General features: G+C 36.0%; 1 pseudogene; it reads left to right on the forward strand.

Annotated features, from left to right (window-relative positions):
- The window catches only part of LOC101716963 (sperm flagella and cilia-associated protein 1-like), a 32,140-nt pseudogene extending 12,971 nt beyond the window's left edge, over positions 1 to 19,169 (forward strand).
- The last annotated feature ends 746 nt before the right edge of the window (positions 19,170 to 19,915 follow it).

Consider the following 19,915-nt stretch of genomic DNA (forward strand, 5'->3'; position numbering starts at 1 on the left):
TCTATGAAGAACTTCAGGATGAGTGTATCTAACAATGGTTTACAACTGACTTAACCAGTTTAACAAGTCTAACATGTTTACATGAATTTTTGCTTCTGTTTTTGTTTTTGTTTGGTACCAGGGATCAAACTTGGGTCCTTGCGCTTACAAGGAAGGCGGCGGAACCACTGAGCTAAATCCCTGGCTCAATGTGAATTTTTTATCCAGATTGTGATGCTCAAAATTGGCCCATGCTGCAGGCTGTCTGTGATTGCCCATGTTATTTGAATTAAATAATATCCATACATGAGTGTATGTGTAAATTCTAGTGAGTTCTTTCAAATATGCAACTTGGAGAACTCATTATACTTTTAATTTCTTGCTCATCTGAACAAGTTCTGAACCATATCTATCAATCTATTCTATCATCTATCTGTCTGTCTATCATTTATTTTTTCTGATAGAAATATCCTTTCTTTCATCTGTAACACCCATATAATCTTTACCTTCCTCTTTCTCCCCTCCCTCTATTCCTCCCTTGTTTCCTCCTTTCCTTCCTTCCTTCCTTCCTTTCTTCCTTCCTTCCTCACTTTTCTCTTTATTTCCCTCTGTTTTTCCTCTTCCCCCTTCTCTTTCTTCTCCACGTCTGCAGCTTTGTGTATCTCAACCTCCTGGAGACAGACATGGACTCAGCACACCATTTTCTCTGAATAGACAGATGTTTTTTTCTAGAGACCACTTCGAGTTTTTCTTCTGGTTTCCAGGCAGTTTGTCTTCACAATCTGGTCTTGGAATCCTACCCTAATTATATAAACTAAATCATCATTGAGACCCACGGGCTGCACTCCACTGGGATGTTGAATTCTCTAAATTTTCTAAGACTCTTCACACATTTTCAAAAGTGAGGCATGTTGAAAAGCATCTAGCTTTCTATTCACACTATACTTGCTCGCCTTTGTTAAAATTTCAAAAGAGTGAGATCAATTTTGAATTTTTACTCCTAGATTTAGCCTTCAGTAATTGGATGAACATTGGTGACATTTACAGATATGCAAAATATTGGTTATATATTTGACTAAGAACAGGTAATTGAGGGTAGTAAAACCGAAGCTTAATTGGGACACTGTGTTTCATTTTACTATAAGGCAGTCAAGTAAAATAGATAAGTAAGCAGGTGAACACTTGACTATTCCCAAAGCCATTAGTATGGAAGAACTTATAGTTTTGTCTTAATTTTAATTATAATTAGATGTAAAATATATTTTTCACAAAAACAATTTTGATGTAACCTGAAATTGAGCAAAACTTTTACTTTTCTTCTCTATGATTCTTATGATTGTTATTAATTTGGTTTTGACTCAGTCATTCCAAAGGTGAGTAAAAGCTAAGTAAAGCACTATCGATCTAGGTAAAATAAATTGATTTTCCTACCATTTCCCCCTATCATTCATGAGCACTAGAAATTGCAGTGATTTATACACAATTTGACTTTCGGAGAGAACAAATAAAAGCACTTCAACGTCGAGTAGTCTCTTTAAATTGCTATTCTTTGTCGCTTATTCTTTTCTATTGAAGTAATTTACATTGTCTTTCCCATGCAGTTGCTATTGAAAGTAGACTTTGCTAGCCTTCAAAAGGGGTGTTTGATTTAGGCAGTGAATATGAGCTCAACCTGAAAAGAAAGAAGCAACTGAATGGGCCAAATAAATTGGCCCATTTTATTTCCCTCATATTTATGATAGAATAGAAGTTTGGTATTATGATATGAATGGAAACGTAACTGTTTAAGAAACAGGTGGAGACATATGCTCATATATGTTCATGTCGTATTTATAGTACTTGCCTTCCTTCAGGACACTGTGTCAATTTGTTGCAGCTGCTGTTGAAAAAATTCTGTAGACTGAGTTGCTTATAGAAACGTAAGTTTATATCTTACATATCTAGATGCTAGATAGCCCAAAATAAAGGTGTCAACAGTTCTGTCATCTGGTGAGGTTCCACTTCTGAGTCAATGGTCTTCTTGCTGTAAACTTGCATGGCCTATGGGAGAATTACTATGGGGCTTCTTATAAGGACACTAATCCCATTCATGAGGATTTTACCTTCTTGATTTACTTAGCTCCCAAGGGCCCAACCTCTTTCTCCCTACACCTTTGGGGTAAGGATTCCAACAAATGTATTTCAGAGGACATAATCATTAAATCAATTGTAAGGTACAGTAATGGTGAACCTAGGTTAAATTTAAGTACCTATAACATTTAACTAAATTAAAATTTAATAATATTTTTGTTTGCTTGTTGAGGGTAGAATACTCAGTCTCTCACATAACTTATCTCTCTCAGGCACAGATAAACACAAGACACCTTTCCCTGAAGACAAAACTGCATTAAAGCTTAAAATCTATGTCAATATAAATAGAAAATCATGAGTCATATATAAAAATTCCAAGTTAATATAATCATTTTATACTTAAAATTGTATATTTAATTAACTTATACTCAGGTATGAGTCATTAGTAATCGAAAAAGAAGACATAAATATTTTGTCAGAAAATATCCCAAAATTTCCTGTCACTTTGGATTACATTGATAAAGGATTTTATGTCACAGACCTGATCTATTATTATGGGAAGGTCTTATAAAATCTTCAGAAAGATGTCAGAAATTATATGGTACTTAAAACATTGTACATATTCACAAAGTATTTCACATTGTATAAATTTGAACAAGTTCTTCCCATTTTACTTTATTTACTATTCTTTTTGGTCTTTATTTTCAGTTTTAGTTTCTCACACCATAAAGACAATGTGATATTTGTACATGTCCAATTTATTTCACTTAAGAGTACATTTTCAAGATGCATCCATTTACTTATAAATGTCTCAAGTTTATCCTTCTTTATGGCTGAATACTACTCCATTGTATAAAAGAACCACTTATTTTTTATCCACTCACTATTGTTATTCACTAATAATTTTATTATAAAAATTATTCTTTCATAGAAAGACATATTTTCTCTAGTAATATCTGCTTGTGTTATATTAAAATAAAAAATAATTATATTCTAAGTAAATATTAATAATTAGAATAAAGTGTTGAGAAGAACATAAAACATCTTGTGGTCAAATTGCCCACAATGTTTTCTCAAATTTTTAATAAACTTTTGGTAAAATGCCCAAATAATTAAGAACATAATTTATTCTCCTTGAAGAAATTTCTTAGAACTTACCACATTATGTATCTATGGATACAACTTATATATCTAAAGCTTGTAGTGTTTACTATACATTTCTAATTGGATAAACTGGTTCTGAGAAAAGATACTATCTGTGTGTTTTCCCATCATTGATTGACATGCTCACATTATCATCAATTAATTAAAACGAGACCATCATGATATCAAAATCCGTGAGAAATATAGGAAATCTAAAAGAAGTGTTCTCAAAAAGAACTCTGAGTGTAACCCTTGCCAAAAGGATGTAAGAACACTGCTATCTTCCCTAAAGTGAGCATATTGCATCCATAATGCTCACTAGAAATTTAGCCAAGCACAAATGGGGAAAGAAAAGAAAAATCTCTGAGATAGGAAAACGTAGCCTAATTGAGGAACGTTTCCCACCCGCTAACCATGAGGTGTCTTTACAACAGCTACCCAGGGGAATTTCATTCTTCTAGGAATTTCTGTGTCTTCCACTCTTCTACTGTTTTTCTTTTTCGAATTGGAGTGCTGTATAGTGTGTTGGGTGTTGAGCAGATTGCCAACTCATGCTATGGATGTCAGGATCAGCTCTACCTGATGCAGACACTGCACGCACTGAGCAAGCTCTGGACCTCACGTGCCTCCTGGTGAAAAGGTGCATTTACTTAGAGTACAAAGCAGCTAAACATTTTGTCACCAGAAAACAGATTCTAATTTTATAAATAGGCTCATTAGTGAAAGGGACATATAACTAGTTGTGCCCAGTGAGTTGATAGTGAAAGTAAGAAGTGCCACTTTGGGGTCTGAGCAAACAATTGTGGTATCACTTTCACAAAAGAAGTAGTTAGATTACTCGTCATTTTGGGTCCAATAATGGGGGGAAAACAATTGTTTGCAAAAGGTATGTTTAATATTCAGAAGCATTCACTAGGACACGATTAAACTATTGAGGACTTGACAATAAAAAATAAAGATAAATGAAGATATTGAAATAACAAGAGGAAATGCTAACTCTAGGGCTAAGATACACTACACAAGGAAGAACCTACATTTATTCCACCAGAGTTCAGACCCCAACTTTACTGGAGAGAGCAGTGGACAAGTTCTGTGATGCCATTCCATCAAAGACTGCTTGTCATAGTCTTCTAGAACTTTCCAGAAATCCACACCTGAGGTACGAAGAGAGCTGTTAATGTTGTGCTTCTCCCAGCCTCTGCACTGTAATAACTGCTGCCTCTGTCTGCCATGCAGTGAAGGGGCTGCAGGCCAGGGAAAGGGTCACTCTCTGGAGTTGAGAGGGGTCAAGGAAGCTTCTGGCTACAAGATATTGCTGCCTGCCTTGTGCCCAGAAATTTAAGCCCTGTGGACAATGTGAACACTACTAGAGCCTGAAAAGCCAACATATAAGAAATGAGAAATAAATCCCTTTTATCCTGCAGACTCTACTGACATACTTTCTACCACACGGCACAGGAAAAAAAATGTTTAAAAGGGCTTAGATCCATTTGTAAAGAGAAGTCTAAAAAGATGAATTTATAGCTCAGAGACAATATATTCATAGCCAGCACAATTGTGAGATACCAGCATTTATTACTGTGATAATTGTGTATATAGTGCTAACATTTTCTAGAGAATTATACACCACACAAGCATAAATTCCAGGTTTTTACCATAAGTATCCTAGACAGATCAGGTATATTTAAAACGTTCCATAGAAGAAAACATTCCGCTAATAAATGCTACCAAGAGAGTTAATGTATGAAATGAGATCTGAGTGTATTATTGCTCCCCAATTGTCTTCAGGGAAAGAATTCTAGATTACAGACTCACTGCTGTTTTTAATTTCTAATTGATCTCTGAGTAGCAGTGCTGTTGGTCATAGCATTTGAGTAATGTGGAGAGAGGGCTTTGATTTTGGATATAATCAAGGATGATATCATATTTTCAAAATTTAGAAGAAAGAACCGAATAAAACATAGGAGGGGAGGCAAAATAAGTAATAATTTAGAGAATGAGGAAATCCTGACAGTAAGAGATTTCAAAAAAATCTTTAAATGCATTTCAGATTTTTTAAGCTCAATAGTTAACATTTATTTTTATTATTTCCAAATATTGTTCTGTAGTCATTTTCCAAGCTAGAACCATAGTCTCTCTCATCTTAACTGAATTTTTTAAGTTGACCAAAATATATCTTAAAATTTAAATAATGTTCATCTTACAAAGTGGCATGTAATATTGTGAACATGATACTTTAAACTGTCACCACTCACTACACGTTTTCATAACAAAAAATTACAGGCAGTCAATCAAAATATCCATTATTTGTATTGTGATATTTAAGAACCTATAATTATTTATTTCAACACTGAAAAACATTGAAAGATAAGTCTTGATGTCATAAAAACACGATATCAAATAAAATTAACTTGACAGATTTTACCAATTGCTAAAATGCATTTCCATAGAAAAATAAAATCTATATTGTAATAAAAAGCAGTGCTTATGTAATTCACTTTTCTTTGCTTTTATTTACTCAAAACAGCAGCATTCTCACAGGAAACATAAGTGCACTATAGATTTCTCTGAATAAATACAAGCTGGAAAATATCTTTTGATTTTTCTCTTTGTCTTCTTAAAATTTTTCTTCATTTTATAATACAAAAAAATTAAAAGTGATTATTTTGCTATAGTAATGAATAAGAAAAAAGAACAAGCTGGCTTCTGATTTCAGATGTTATAGACCATCACACGAAATTTTAAATTTGACTTTAAAAAGACCAATTTAATGAAAGTCCTCTAGGAGAAACATGTGCCAGCACTCAGAATTCTCTGGTCCATTACTTTTGTGATGTACGTGGTTTTAATTTCTTCTCTGAGTGTGTTATCATTATGAGCCATGAAGGGAGGTTCCCACACCTAGAAGTCAACTGTCTGTGGTCCTCATCACCATTGCTATAAGGCATAAATTTTTAAAGGACGGTTGTAGGTAAAACAGTCTGAACAAGTATAGAAAAACCACTCAGGAAAGGCCTTCAATGGAACTGAAGTTACAGGGACAAGAAAACCATAATGATATTGAATTCCAGAGCTGCATTTGCCTCACTTGGGTCAACTTCTGCAATCTAATGAATCACAATGTTAGTATGTTAAATAACACTTAATAGTCTGACAAAGTTAATTACCTTACAAAGTATTTAACTTATTCTTACTGAGTAACTTACTGGAAGAATCTTGCTGATTATAAAGTACAGCATAAATATATTACTATTATTAATAAAACTAATTATGTGATAATTATTTCATGATCTGACATTAGCTTGTATGTTCTGAAAATATAACCCAATAAATTAATTCTTCCTGAGCAGCAGGCTGACATTTAGTGCCAGGAAAGAAATAATTTACTAATACCTGATGCCTCAAGACTTCAGTATCTCATGGAGATAAACACTATTGATAGAATGTTTTTTCTCATCATGACTTATCATGCGATTATGGCTTGTATTATAAAAATGAAACATATAATCACTGCTCTGCAGTTGAGTCACTCCTGTTAATTTGGTTTTAGATTTTGTTTTTATATTTCATGCAATAATTTTTTCTCTCTCTTACTTTCATTGTTCTGTTTATTTTTGTTATAGTTAGGTTTTAATTTTATCATCAAGAAATCTTTCTGCCTCTAGTTATTTTTATTCATACCAAGTGTAAAAAAAAGAAAATCTTCTGAAGATTCCGGTTGTTGTGGTCTTAGCTGTTATTTGATTTTATTTGTATTTTTAAAAATCAGTGATCTAAAATAACTGAACTACACTATATATGTCTTTTTCCTCTTATTATTCTATGTATTCCTTGTCTGTATTAAGACACATTTACAATGGAAATACTACATCATAAAAATTTAGAAAGTACAATTTTGTTATTTTATTATCACAATGTATAATTAAGTTTCATTATAGAGCAGGGGTTCATATTGACTATATGCAAAGAAGAAATAGTGTCCGATCTTGCCTCTGTGTCAGCACTGATGCTGCATCCTGTTCACTGTCACCGAAATGCATGGCGATGTCTTAACCAGAATCCCGCTTAACCTTGGTTTTGTTGGATAGTTCAATGGTCCAATGCGGAGTAGCTCTACAACTGTTCTTTATACAAATGTTTTATTCATATATTCTCCAGATTTGCATCTAAAACTCTGGAATGACTATTTTTTCCTCTTTGCAAATTTCAGTTATTTCATAATAATAAATGCTGAATGATAACAAATCAGTTTTACATGATTTTTTAAATTTAAAACTATTTTACAGAGTGCACAATATCTTCCTCCATACATGTATGTATGGAAGCAGCTTCTCCATCATCCTGTGGGCCTCTACCCCTGACAGAAAACTCAGGAGAAAGAAGTGAGAAGAATGACAGAGATGGTGATTACTGTACTAATTTCAGCACTGCAAGAAGTATCCATTCTCTCTCTCCCTCCATTTTAAGTTCTCTTTAATTATCAATCATTACAATTTCTGGCGACTTCTCTAATGGTGTGATACATAGTGTTTGTCCTCTGCCATCAAGTCTTCATTATTCTTCCCTTCTTAATGGGGAATAGACTTATGTTTTTTTCCATTTGGATAAAACAAATGAGTACCAGAAGATGCCAATACAGTTCACACAACTCTCGTATGGATTTCTTATACCAGTATTTAAAAGAGAGTCTCCCTTCTGGGTCATTGACATCTGTCAGTACGGAAACTCCTCATGTGGCCAGTCTATATAAGGATCCCTAAGTGCTCCAACAGTAGTTGCAATTGGAAGTTCGAAGAGGGCCTTACTGGCCCCTTGGCCAAGTGTGGATCCTCTTTGGGAACTAAGAATTCCAAATCCACAGAGCCCTGAGTTCCAGGGGTACAAACCTATAAAACCACAATGGATTATTTGGATTACTGATTCCCAGACTCACATACAGAGTCTATGATTTAATGTATGTACACTACCTGGACAGATAGTACTGTATTTCCAGAGTATACATCTGAGATAAAACTTCAGCTAAGCCTTTAGAAAGTCACTCCAGCATAGTGCGAAACTATGGGTTTCGTTTCTGGATGATGAGGTAAACAATGCAATGAGCAGTTCCTAGCCCATAAAGTCATTTTCAATGGCTTGCTGTGAAGTGGTCAGTCATAGGCAGTGTAGCGTGCTAGCTTTCCATCAGTAAAACAAATATACCTGAGACAACCAACTTACAAGAGAAAGGCTTCTTGTGACTTAGCATTTTTAAGATTCCAGACCATGATTAGTGCTTGTGATTCAGGAAGGCAACACATCATGGTGAGATTACGTATGTAGAGGAAAACTACTCACTTTGTGACCAGCAAGCAAAGAGAGAGCACAGAAGGAACCATGGTATCACAATCCCATTCAAGGGGACAGTCCCAGTGACCCAAGGACCTTGCACTAGGCCCAGGCTCTTAGAGGTCCACCACATTCCAGTAAGGGCACCCCAAGGACAGAGCCTTTCACACAGGGGCCTTTACAGAGCATTTAAGATTGAAACTATAGCAAGTTCTGAAACTAGCCCTGGAAGGAGTGAATCCAGACTACTGGACCTGCACATGTCTGCTGCCACTACCAGTGTCACCACTCAACTCATTTATATACTTGGCTATGCGGGGCTTCCTTGTTCTCAAATGTTTCCTAGCAGGTGTTAATGTGTGATGCAATACATTTAAAATTTTGTGCTCCCTCTGCTGTCCATCCTGTTCCTGTTTCTTCCAAAATATTCTTACCTTTGATCTTTAAGACTTTTTCCTTAAAAGCTACTGATCAAAGGGTTAGGCACATTAATGAGCACCTAGAAATCTGTATATTCTCCCTTGCTTTCCCTCCTCTTTTCTTTCCTTGCTTCTTGTTTATTTCTTCCTTCATTCTTTCCCTCTCTCCCTGCCTTCTCTCCTCTTCCTCCTCCTCATTCTTCTTCATCTCTCTCTCCCTCCCTTTCTCCCTCCTTACCCTTTCTCCATCTCTCCTGCCCTCCTTCCCCTCCCTTCCTCTCTCTTACTAAGGATCAAACCTAGAGCCTTATGAATACCAAGCAAGCACTTTACTGGCAAACCACTGAGTTTTACTCACAGTGTGACTATTCTGTTTTTCAAAACTATGAATTAATATCCAGGTGTGATGGTGTCTGCCTACAGTCCCAGCTTGCAGGAAGCTGAGGGAGAAGGACTGCCACAAGATCCAGGCCAGCCTGAGCTTCAGAGTGAAGACCAGGCCAGTCTGCACTACCAGACTATCTCAAAAAATAAAGTAAAGAGTGAATTATTTAATTGAACTACTCACAATTCCATTTGTTCAGAAGACATACGCACCCTCTCCACTCTTATTCAAGAAAAGGACTGACAGAAGACATAACACTTATGCTTTTTTGCTACCAAATAGTGAGGTATGCACAGCAAATACTGAGCAATTGCCTCAAGCAGTTTCTTCCCTTTTCCGCTGGTCATATGGTTTGCTGCATCTTCACCGCAGTAACTATAGATGGGGTCTGGGGGAGCAGCCCACCTGCAACTGGGATGAAAGAGAGGTTTGTTTCACACTCATACACGTGACTATGCTCAAACCTTGAAAATACTATTTTCATTTTAGGATGTCATGTCACTGGGATTATCCCAGTTTATGACTTCAGAGGAAGCAGGCGCCAACTCAAAATAGCCTCAGAAATAAGGACGTTTGACAGGACCTACCTGGTCAAAAATTTCAACTCTACAATAAGAGCTCAGCAAATGCTAAGAACTGTTTTTCAAAGAGAGCAACACTGCTGTGGATGGCACAGCTTTGCTTTAGAATGCAGAAGGTCAGTGTTTGAACCTTATCCCTAAGACATGGAACTAGCTCCATAGTGTGTCTTTTCTTACTACAGAAACCCTCAAAACCATAACATTTGCCAGAAAATATGGCCTAGGTGCCAGGGTTGATTGAATCACTGAGTTTATTCCTAATTGAGGTTTGCCTATATGGTCTGGTATGTGGGCCAGATGTTCTATCCCAAAGTATGAGATGTGCTGCTTCTAAAGCCTAGAGATTCTTATGAGGGGCTGGGGATCCTTCTTCATGGTAGATATTTAAGATGCATCTTTTAAAAAAATTGTTACCCATCTAGCACATAGATCCCTAAAATCTTCACTGAAAGATTTGTACACTATACATCTCACATCTGGAGACCATCAGTAGTATTTTGGATATTAGTTATGATTTGCTTAGATTTTTCTAACAACATAGTGTCACTGATATGCTGGATCAAAGTGATAGCCCTGTAAGACACAAGAGAATGGGAATACTTATATGTCTCCAAGCCAAAACTGTAAATAAATATCATCAACTGTCTCAAGTAACTGCAAACGTTTTCTGATACACTGTTCCCATTAAAGTGGAGAATAAAGTATTCACAAAACAATGATCACAAATTATCATATACGAGGAGCCTTATTAATCTGCTGTGAAATAGATAACATATTCAGCCTTATGATTATGATCAGGATAGCACTCAGTCAAATGGTGGCAGTCTAGCTTCATTTTCTAGGTTCCACTTAGTTTCCGGAAAGATTGGGTGAGTTAAATAAACAGATATAAGAAAGATCATCGACTTTAAATCCTTCTGATGTTTGTCTCCAGTGGTGATCTGTCATCCATCCTGGTTTCCAATACTATTTTTCTTTTTTTTGGTACCGGGGATCAAACTCGAGTCCTTGCACTTGCACAGCAGGGGGGGTCCAATACAATTTTTTATGTATTATTTTGGCATGGGTGGGGAAAATATTCCCTTGGTGTATATTAAGCAGTTCCCATGTTGTTCTGTGTCATTTTTATCTCTGCTGGCCCATGTACATCATGGGAAAACCACTAGTTTTGTTATGGTATGCCATCTCCTGGTTTCTACCAGGTAAGTGTTGTCCTTTGGCATTGTTTGTTGGGCACAAGACATTCCCTGGAGTGATAATTAAGTCCTCTCTGGGGCAGCTTATTCTGCTGTCAGTGACACTGGTTTTGTTTTCCCCACACTTTCCACATGGCCTTGGTGACCAGGAGGCTGTCCCTCAGATCTTCTGTGGAAGGCATCTTCTGGTGAATCTTCCGGTCTCTCCCATAGTATGTATTGTTGTAGGCTCACCTCCCTTGAGCTCTTTATTTGGCCTTAAATGCTACAGTAATTCATTTATTTTCATTTCTCTAGGCAGGAGTCTATTTTTTTAGGCTTCAATAAGCCTTGTGGGTAGTGAGTTTTTCTACTGCCTGAAGTCCTTTGAAAGGGCATTAAATCTAACACCAAGAAAAATGCTGAATCCGTGCATTTTTCTGATCCCGTCTTATATGTGGGCACCCTTGAACAAGTAACTTCAGAATTAAATTTCAGAGTCTTTTGTCTGCTTTTTCAGGTATTTGCCATCATATTCTTATTACACTTCAGCATTTAGACTTTTTCCTCCTTTGCTGTGTCTTATACATGTTTCAGTTGAACTCTACTTATTTTTCTGGAAGGTGAGAGAAGAAAGGATAGCAATTCCTTTATGTGACTGTCTTTATCTTTCAGTAGATAAAGTACTGTGTCATAGTAGAGAAAGGAGGGTCACCTCTATATTCTTTAAACTATCATACTCAGATCATCCTTCTAAATGTTCACTATCTCAAGCTCCTAACATCTAGGTTGTCCAGTCTGTCATTATTTTACCAAAACAGACTTGCCTTTGCTAAGCATTTAAATATCACTGATGTGCTGCAAACCTATTTCATCATATCTTCAGTATGCAGCTTACTTGCATCTCCTTTTGGACTACAGTAGAAATATGTCCTCTTTGATAATCCTGATAAGAGTTTCTCAGGGGCTCTTACTGAGTTGTCACCTGAGTGCTTTTGTGAGTTCTCATTGTGCCTTAGCAGGAGGATGGAATAACTTGGCAGTGAGAGATAATTCTACTGTGTGTTTATATAATTCCCCATGTTATCATTTTATGCCTAATTCTTTGCACTTTAGTGGCCCTCCCATTCATCAGGACAATTACTTTCTGAGAAGCAGTCTCCCAAGCTGGATATATTTGGCAAAACATTTTATTGAGAAAAAATTTCTGACTGTGAAAAGGGGTAACATCAGTAGAAATTCAAAGAGCTGTCAGACCATTGTGCCTGTTTTACTTTATGCAGAAGAAGAAACAATGATTTCAGTAGGAAGGCTCTCAGTCTGGACCACAGCTCAAGATAAACATACCCAAGGCTTCCCATCCAAGGTGCTTTGCATTTTGTGTATGACTTTCTGTATCCTGCTCCCCTCGGTTCCTAGCTGGAGCAGCCCACCGTGAGTGTGGCTGCAGTGCTGAAACAAGGATAAACCGGGGTTCAGTAAGTGGGATATTTTGCTAGTTATTTCCAAAAGCAAGACGTCCAAATTGGACATTTCAATTTCTGTCCTATCATTTCATTGTCACCTTGGAGTACAGGCTTCCCAAATATGTGCATAAATAAGTAGATAGCTGATGAGTTTGGAAATATTAGAAGTTCTTGTTTGGACATTTCATTTTCTCTTTGCTGTCTTTTCCTTGTTTTGAAATGATACATAAGATCAGGCTAAGGAACAACATGATTTCCATAGAGAGGATTTCTCCCAACTCCCTACATGAATATAAACTTGATCCATGATGAATCCATCCAGGAAGTTCTGCACCAAAACACACTCAACACAATAGAACTCTACTTGCTTCTTCCTATGATACCATTCCAGTGATACCATGTGCTTACCTAGTACCTCTGAACACAGAATTCTACAGTTCACGAATTTAGTACATGTGGGGTTAAATGTGCTTAGAGGCAATCATACTACTACTGTTTTCTGTCTATAGAACCTGAGGTAAAACATATTTCTCCAAATCCCAATTTAATAAAAAATATCTAACTTGAGATTTTTTAGGGGAAGAAAAGGCTTAATGGGATCAAATGTAGACCCTAACAGGTGCACAGTTTATATTACTTCTTTGATTGGTGGACAAGCAATATTTACTACAAAAACAGGCATTACATTGAAGCTAACTGAAGATACTTTTTATGACCTTTGTTTCTATGGAATGATTTAAGACACTATTGAATATTATATTTGACTTTATAATAGTTACATTCTAGAAAAAGTGTACTGTAATTTTTTCATGCATTAAATTAATAATAAAAACATTCATTTAACATTGTATTTCAAATCTTCTTGTATACTGGAAATACTGTGGAAATATATTCAAAATACTGTTGAAATATATTCAAAAATATCCAGATTTTTGTATTTACTTCACATGTACTAAAAAATAGCCTTTTAGGATTGGAAGAGAATCCATTACGGATGACTAGAAGGTGAAGTGTGTGAGGGAAACTCAGAAAAGAAAAATCAGAATATGTATGTATTTCCCCCTGGCCTGTCACTCCAGGTATAAAACTAATATAAACAAAGATTCATCGCTCTTCTTTATTGCATTTTGTGTTATCTCTTCTTCCTTCTCTTCTTCCTTCCTATTATTTTCCCTTTTCCATCCCTCATCCTCTACAACCCATCCCACCTGTCAGTAGTAATACATCACAGTCTTTATGAGACATTGAACAAAGGATGAAGTTGTTAAAAAAATTTAGTACACATGATTGAGAGATGGCTGGCTCTGAGCAGTTAATATAACTGGTAGGGGTTCTCTCCTTGAAATAAAGTTACTTGGTCTGCTTCAATTATACTAAGTAGGTTCAAGAGTTATATAAATATGAAAAACAACCAGGCCCCAGATCACATCACTGGGAACCATACACTAACCAAAGACATCTTGATATTAGAGAGAACTTTTTAAAAAAACAACAAGTGACCCTCAACCCTTAAAACACACCCCCCCCACACACACACATACACACGCTACAGAAACATGAGAAAACAAGTCAACTAGATGCCTCAAAAATTCTTAACTCCTCAAAAGTAGACTGCAAGGGCAGAAAAGCATCACGTTTTGGTTAGAAAACAGAGCAGGAGGAAAAGTCAAGCTCAATTTAGAGCCTTTATTAGCATTTATGAAGGAAAGTTAAAGAGTTTAGGACTGCCTGGTTTCAGAGATTCTGATGGGATTTGAGGGGTGTAGTTCCCTAGCATCTATCTGGCTCTGGAACGATTCAGGGTGAAAAGGAAAGTGCGAAGTTTGGTAAGAACTTTTTGGTAAGAACTTGATGGACAAGGACATGGCTAGTGGCAGGCTGCAGATCTGTCACTTGCATATGAAGGCATTGCTACCTTGTGAGCCTTTCAATATCAAGAAGAATTGAGTAGCCTTGGGAGGGTTAGCTTCAAATCAGTGAGTGCACAAATGTCAGAGAATCAATAACATAGAAAATAAGAAGCTATAGTTAATGTAATGATTATTATGATGAGTTGCCAAATACACAAATACAGAATCTAACAAATTGTAGTTGGAAAAAAGGCATCAGACAAACCCAAATATGGATGTTTCTATGAAATACATAGTGTTCTAAAAAATAATAGAATCTAATCATTAAAGACAAATACTAAGGGGAAATTATTATAATTTGAAAGATAGCAGTAGTTTTGTCTGAAACACATTAAGGAATTGCCTCTATGTTAACTCAGGCCAGAGTAGTAGAACTTCATCTCTTTCATTCTGTTACTCCTCAGTTTAGACATGGTGCAAGTCTGTATAAGAGGCATAGTAAGTAGGGAATAGGAAAAAGGAGAAATCTAGGAAAGCAAAAAGGTAAATTCATTTATGAGGACACTAAGCAAAATATTCGCTCATGAAGACTAAAATGAAGAAGCACGCTTGGTTTTATTTCTGAAATGCGTTTCAGAGCAGATGCTTGCCAACTTACCCAAGGCAAATGGATTGGGGAGCATGGACGGGCAGTAACTTTATGTCTACTTGTTTAAATCAGTTGTATGAAAGAGAAGGAAGGCCCTTTGTGGTAGACAGTCTACTGAAGATTACTTGGTCTGTCAATTCCCTCTTTAGGAGGGATTGTTTGTAAAGCTCAAAGCTCCTAAAAGCAGCTAGAATTGATTACTCTGGTGAGAAAGTTTGATATATCTTAACTCCTGAGGAATGAGGAATGTAGTAGCAGTCATATTTTTTTTACTGTAATTCAAGGTATGACAGCAGAATATGTGACAAGAGTTGGAATTTAGAAGAGAAAGTCTGGCATTTATTTGTCTGTATGAATCATATTTTATCTGTATGAATAAACATATCTATTAATGATAGACCCATTCTGATTATCGGGTTCTATTTTAATTCCTTTGGATAGCTTATTTGCAGTTATCTAGAAAGGGTCTCCTGTTTATACTTGCAAATGAATTAAATGCTTCATGAAGAGACTGTTTGTATTTTCTTTCCTCAGGTGATTTAAAAATAAGAAAATAATGGACTAACTTTAGACAAATTGGAATTATGTTAGAGTATATAATATGTTAGACTTCATGCTACTAAATATTAGAACTGATTCCAGCCATTAGGGGAGACTGTAGGAATGCCATTTTCTTCACCTAGGTCTGCAGGAAGAGACAATTCCATTTTGGTAACAAATTTGCTAGTGAAATCTATTGTAATAAGATTCAGAACAAGTCTTAAAAATTGTACTTCAAAATTCTAAATCTTTAAGAAGACAATGAGGAAATACATATGCTATATCCATGAGTATTAGACTGACAAAAGAGATATTTCTCAACAGCCCATGTCCAAAATTAACAACTTGTTTGCAAAAATAATTGAAAATAGGTAACCCTTAAAATTATTTAGTTGAAATTAAAATACTTTCTAGTTCTCAAGAATAATAAAGCAAACATATATTAATTTGTTTAAAATGATTTTAACAATGTAAAAGCACTGTAGTGTAACAATGTAAAAGCACTATAGTGCCTTATAAGGCACTATGCAAATGTAAAAACTACAAATTTTTAGTGTAAATATAAGTATCAAAAGCAAGTAATTAATTTAAAACTATTTTTTCTTGAAATTTTAACCAGAAGTATTGCATTTCATAAGCACATAGATGTTAAGTGACTACCTGAAGTAATCAGAGAGAGGAGAGTGATAGAAATAGTAAGCATGACCTCAGTCACCACAGATTAAAGAAAGAAAAATTACATTACAACCCTAAAACTTTGTGAAACCCTGAAAATTACATTACAACTCTGAAAATATGCGCCTCATCTGAGGCACATTTCATCACTAAGTGTTACGTTACCAGTAATTGTTTTAGTAGTCGCTGTGGTGGTGATGGTGGTGTCAGTAATAGCAAAACCAGAATAAAACAAAAGTTTTTATGATATCTGTGCAACTGCTGAAATTGTCTTGTTATTCAGAATTGGTAATGGTGGATTCTTACCGTACAAAAACTGAAAAGAGAGATACTTAAACTTTCAAAGAATCTTCGATGTTGTGTATGGAAAAACACAGCATGTGAATTAACAAATATCACCAGTACCAATATTTCAGATATGTAAGTCAACAGTGAACCAATATTTTCAAAGTAAGGAATCATAAATTTGTTATGAAATTGTAGCATGACCTTGGAAGCCTCTTGATTAAAATATACTAGAAGTGATCAGTATTATATTTGCTAGGGTTTTTTTATTTGTATAATATTAAATAAATTCAAATGTTCAGGATTTTCCACTTTGCATAAAATTGATGTCTATATTTCTAGTAGTATTTTATGGCTCTTTGACATTATTGTCAATAATATCATTTTTGAATGACTTTTATAATTAAATTCATTGCATAAAATAAAAATGACATTGACTTCTATGTGAAATTTAATGAGTCTATTTTAAAACTGTAAATACTATAGAGTGAATCCCCAACTATTTAAAACTTAACTAAATGTTCCCCCTTTGTCAATTACCTTGTACAAGACAAATATGTTTTACACTGCTTTCATTGTCATTTGTGAGCTGTGCACCTTCCTTGAATTTCCTGCAGACTCAGTATTGTCAAGGATTGATAAATCGGTGCCTTCACGTGGAGTGTCTGCTTTGGCCTCTAAATCCCCAATCTATCTGCTACTGTCTGTGATTCTGCACTGCAAGGCATCCTGGGATATTCTGTCAGAACCAAGCAGGGTGAATGAGACAGGTTTGCTACTTCAAAATTGGTGAGCATGTTAAAGACCCACAGTTTTGAAGCACTTTCTTTTTCATTTTTATTTTAGCCAACTCTCTTCTATTCATCTAAATATATTTGGTTTATATGGCTTTTTAATTTTAGCTAATTTTTAAAGTACATAGTTTAATTACAATAGTACTCTTTTTCCTCCTCAGTAATGCAGCTTAGTAGTAGATCTTAATGATGTCATTTGAGTAATGTCTTTTTGGTTTAGATAAAAGTACGAAAACATTTTAATTAGCAGATTTGTTTATTTAATTTAAGAACACATGTAGTGACTATTGTGATGTTTAAAAAAGAAAAAAACACAAATACAACTGTTTAGAAAATTAAACGAATATTCTAGAATATAAATATTACTACTCCCCTATTTTTGGTAGTAATTTGATAAAATCTTTATGATTGACATTAATAAATAATCAATTTTGCCTTAGTTAAACAAAAGAAGCTCAATAAGAAAATTTTCTAAAATGTTGCCTAAAATGTTTTATTTTGTTTTTATATATAATGCTGACTTATATGGCAATTTACAACACTATACATGAAAACATTAGGATGGGAACTGAGAAAAGTTTGCACAATGAATTCAAAATGCCCCTACTGATTCTTAGAGTCTACTCTCAAATTCCCTCTATCTGTAGAAAATAAATTCCTGAATATTGCCTTGGGAAGAAGAAAAAAGTACCTATTTCATAAATAAATTTTCTTTATGCACATGAATGGTTTAATTAAATTTTTACACCCTGCCACTGTTGAATTCCCTGCCTGTATATCCTATTGTAGAAATAATTCTGGATATTTATGATAACATTTCATAATTAATATATATATGTGTGTGTTCATCATGCATTTACTACTGTCTTTTGTATTAGTACACATTAAGCTATATTGCAGTCAACTTCCAAAGAAATTTTTTAAATTGTCAGTTTATAGCAATTAACTATTCAGAAATAAATACTATTTAGACCAGGGAGGAAATATGCCCCCAAAATACTTACTAAAATTGTTGCTGCATCTTCTATTTTCTCCAAAAGTTTTTGGTATTTTTACACACAATTATCTCTATTATCTTTTAATCAGAAGGGACTTCTATGAATTTTTCATATGTTTGAATTTTCCAGGCTGTTTAACAAATGGTCGTTCAAAGGCATGAACTTTTTTAAAGCTACATGAAAGGATTTCGGCCCCGCCCCTTCCGGCCAGTCTCTTCACAATGGCCGCAAGCCTTTTGCCACGTCTGGTGCCTCAAGGCTCAGCCCCACTACTCCCTCCCAGCCACTGTTGCTCCCCCTCTGTGCTTGGGTGGACAGCCTCCCGCTCAGCCGCCCCTAGCAGCACCTGACTCGGTACTTCAGCGATGGCGTGCTGGTTGCAGAGATTGTGGAGCACTTCCATCCACGCCTTGTGGACCTGCACGACTACATCCCTGCCTGCAACTCAGACAAGAAGCTCACCAACTAGAGCCTTCTCAGCAGGGAAGGATCCTGGAAACTCCAGAGTGAATGCTGACCAACCTTTGGTGGAGGTGCCCACCAGCACATATACCGGCCTGCCAGATTCCCCAGATCCTTCCAGTGTGAGACTCTTCACAACCAGGGAGCTTTGAAGAAGATGGACAGCTATGCTTATGGATGTGGAGACCCAGCCCAAGGGGCCTGGGACCTCCTAGCCAGGGACCCGCAGCTGCTGGAGGACAAGGAGCAGGCGCTAGTGGTTCTATAATAGATAGTCCAGATTTTGCAGATGAAGGTGGTGAGGCTGGAACACCTGGTACAGCTGAAGGACCAGTGGATTGAGGAGCTGATGAGACCTGGGCCAGGGGAGTGACCCTGCCCTTGAATCCACCTGGAGCCTCTGCCAGCCAGGGCTTCCTCCACACGGTCCTGCAGTACCCTGTCCAGAGGTTCAGAGGGGCACAGATGTGGGCTCTGGGGCTACTGGGGCTACTGGGGCTACTTGTCCCAGGGGTTTTTGCTGAGTGTCACTGGTATGGACAGAGATTGAATGTTCCCTGCAACCCTGTGATGGCTCCTCATTGCTACATTTGTGAGCGCATGAGGCCTCACTGTATGCAGTATCTGGGGCTTGGGGTCACACTACCCAGAGAGGGTGGGGACCACTGTGTTCAGCCATGTGGTTCTGGAATAACAACCACCTGGAGTTTGAAGAAAATACCCCTGACAGGGGTCCAGGAAAAAAAAAAAAAAAAAAAAAAATATATATATATATATATATATATATATATTCAGTGGATTTACCATCTGTCTCAGTCAATATTAGTCCAGGCCTAGCTTAAATTAAATTCAAGAATTATTTTATATGAAACAATTTGTCATTGTAGATTTAAATATATTCTATTTAGCTATCAATATCAAGTACCTATATTTTTAACAGAGAGGAAAAATTGCAAGGGAAAATAATTAACATGAGCTGAAAAACTGAGGACAATTTTGATTTAATTTAACATTTCTGACACACCATTATATATACCTAAGACATTTATTACATTCACATTATATGTATCTATTAGATATTAAGCTTTATGTGGAGTTATGTAAGGATGGATTATTTAT

This window comes from Heterocephalus glaber, unplaced genomic scaffold (genome assembly GCF_053883595.1).
Source record: "Heterocephalus glaber isolate CG9 unplaced genomic scaffold, H.glaber_assembly_v1.0 deba00001555, whole genome shotgun sequence".
NCBI classification, from domain to species: Eukaryota; Metazoa; Chordata; class Mammalia; order Rodentia; family Bathyergidae; genus Heterocephalus; species Heterocephalus glaber.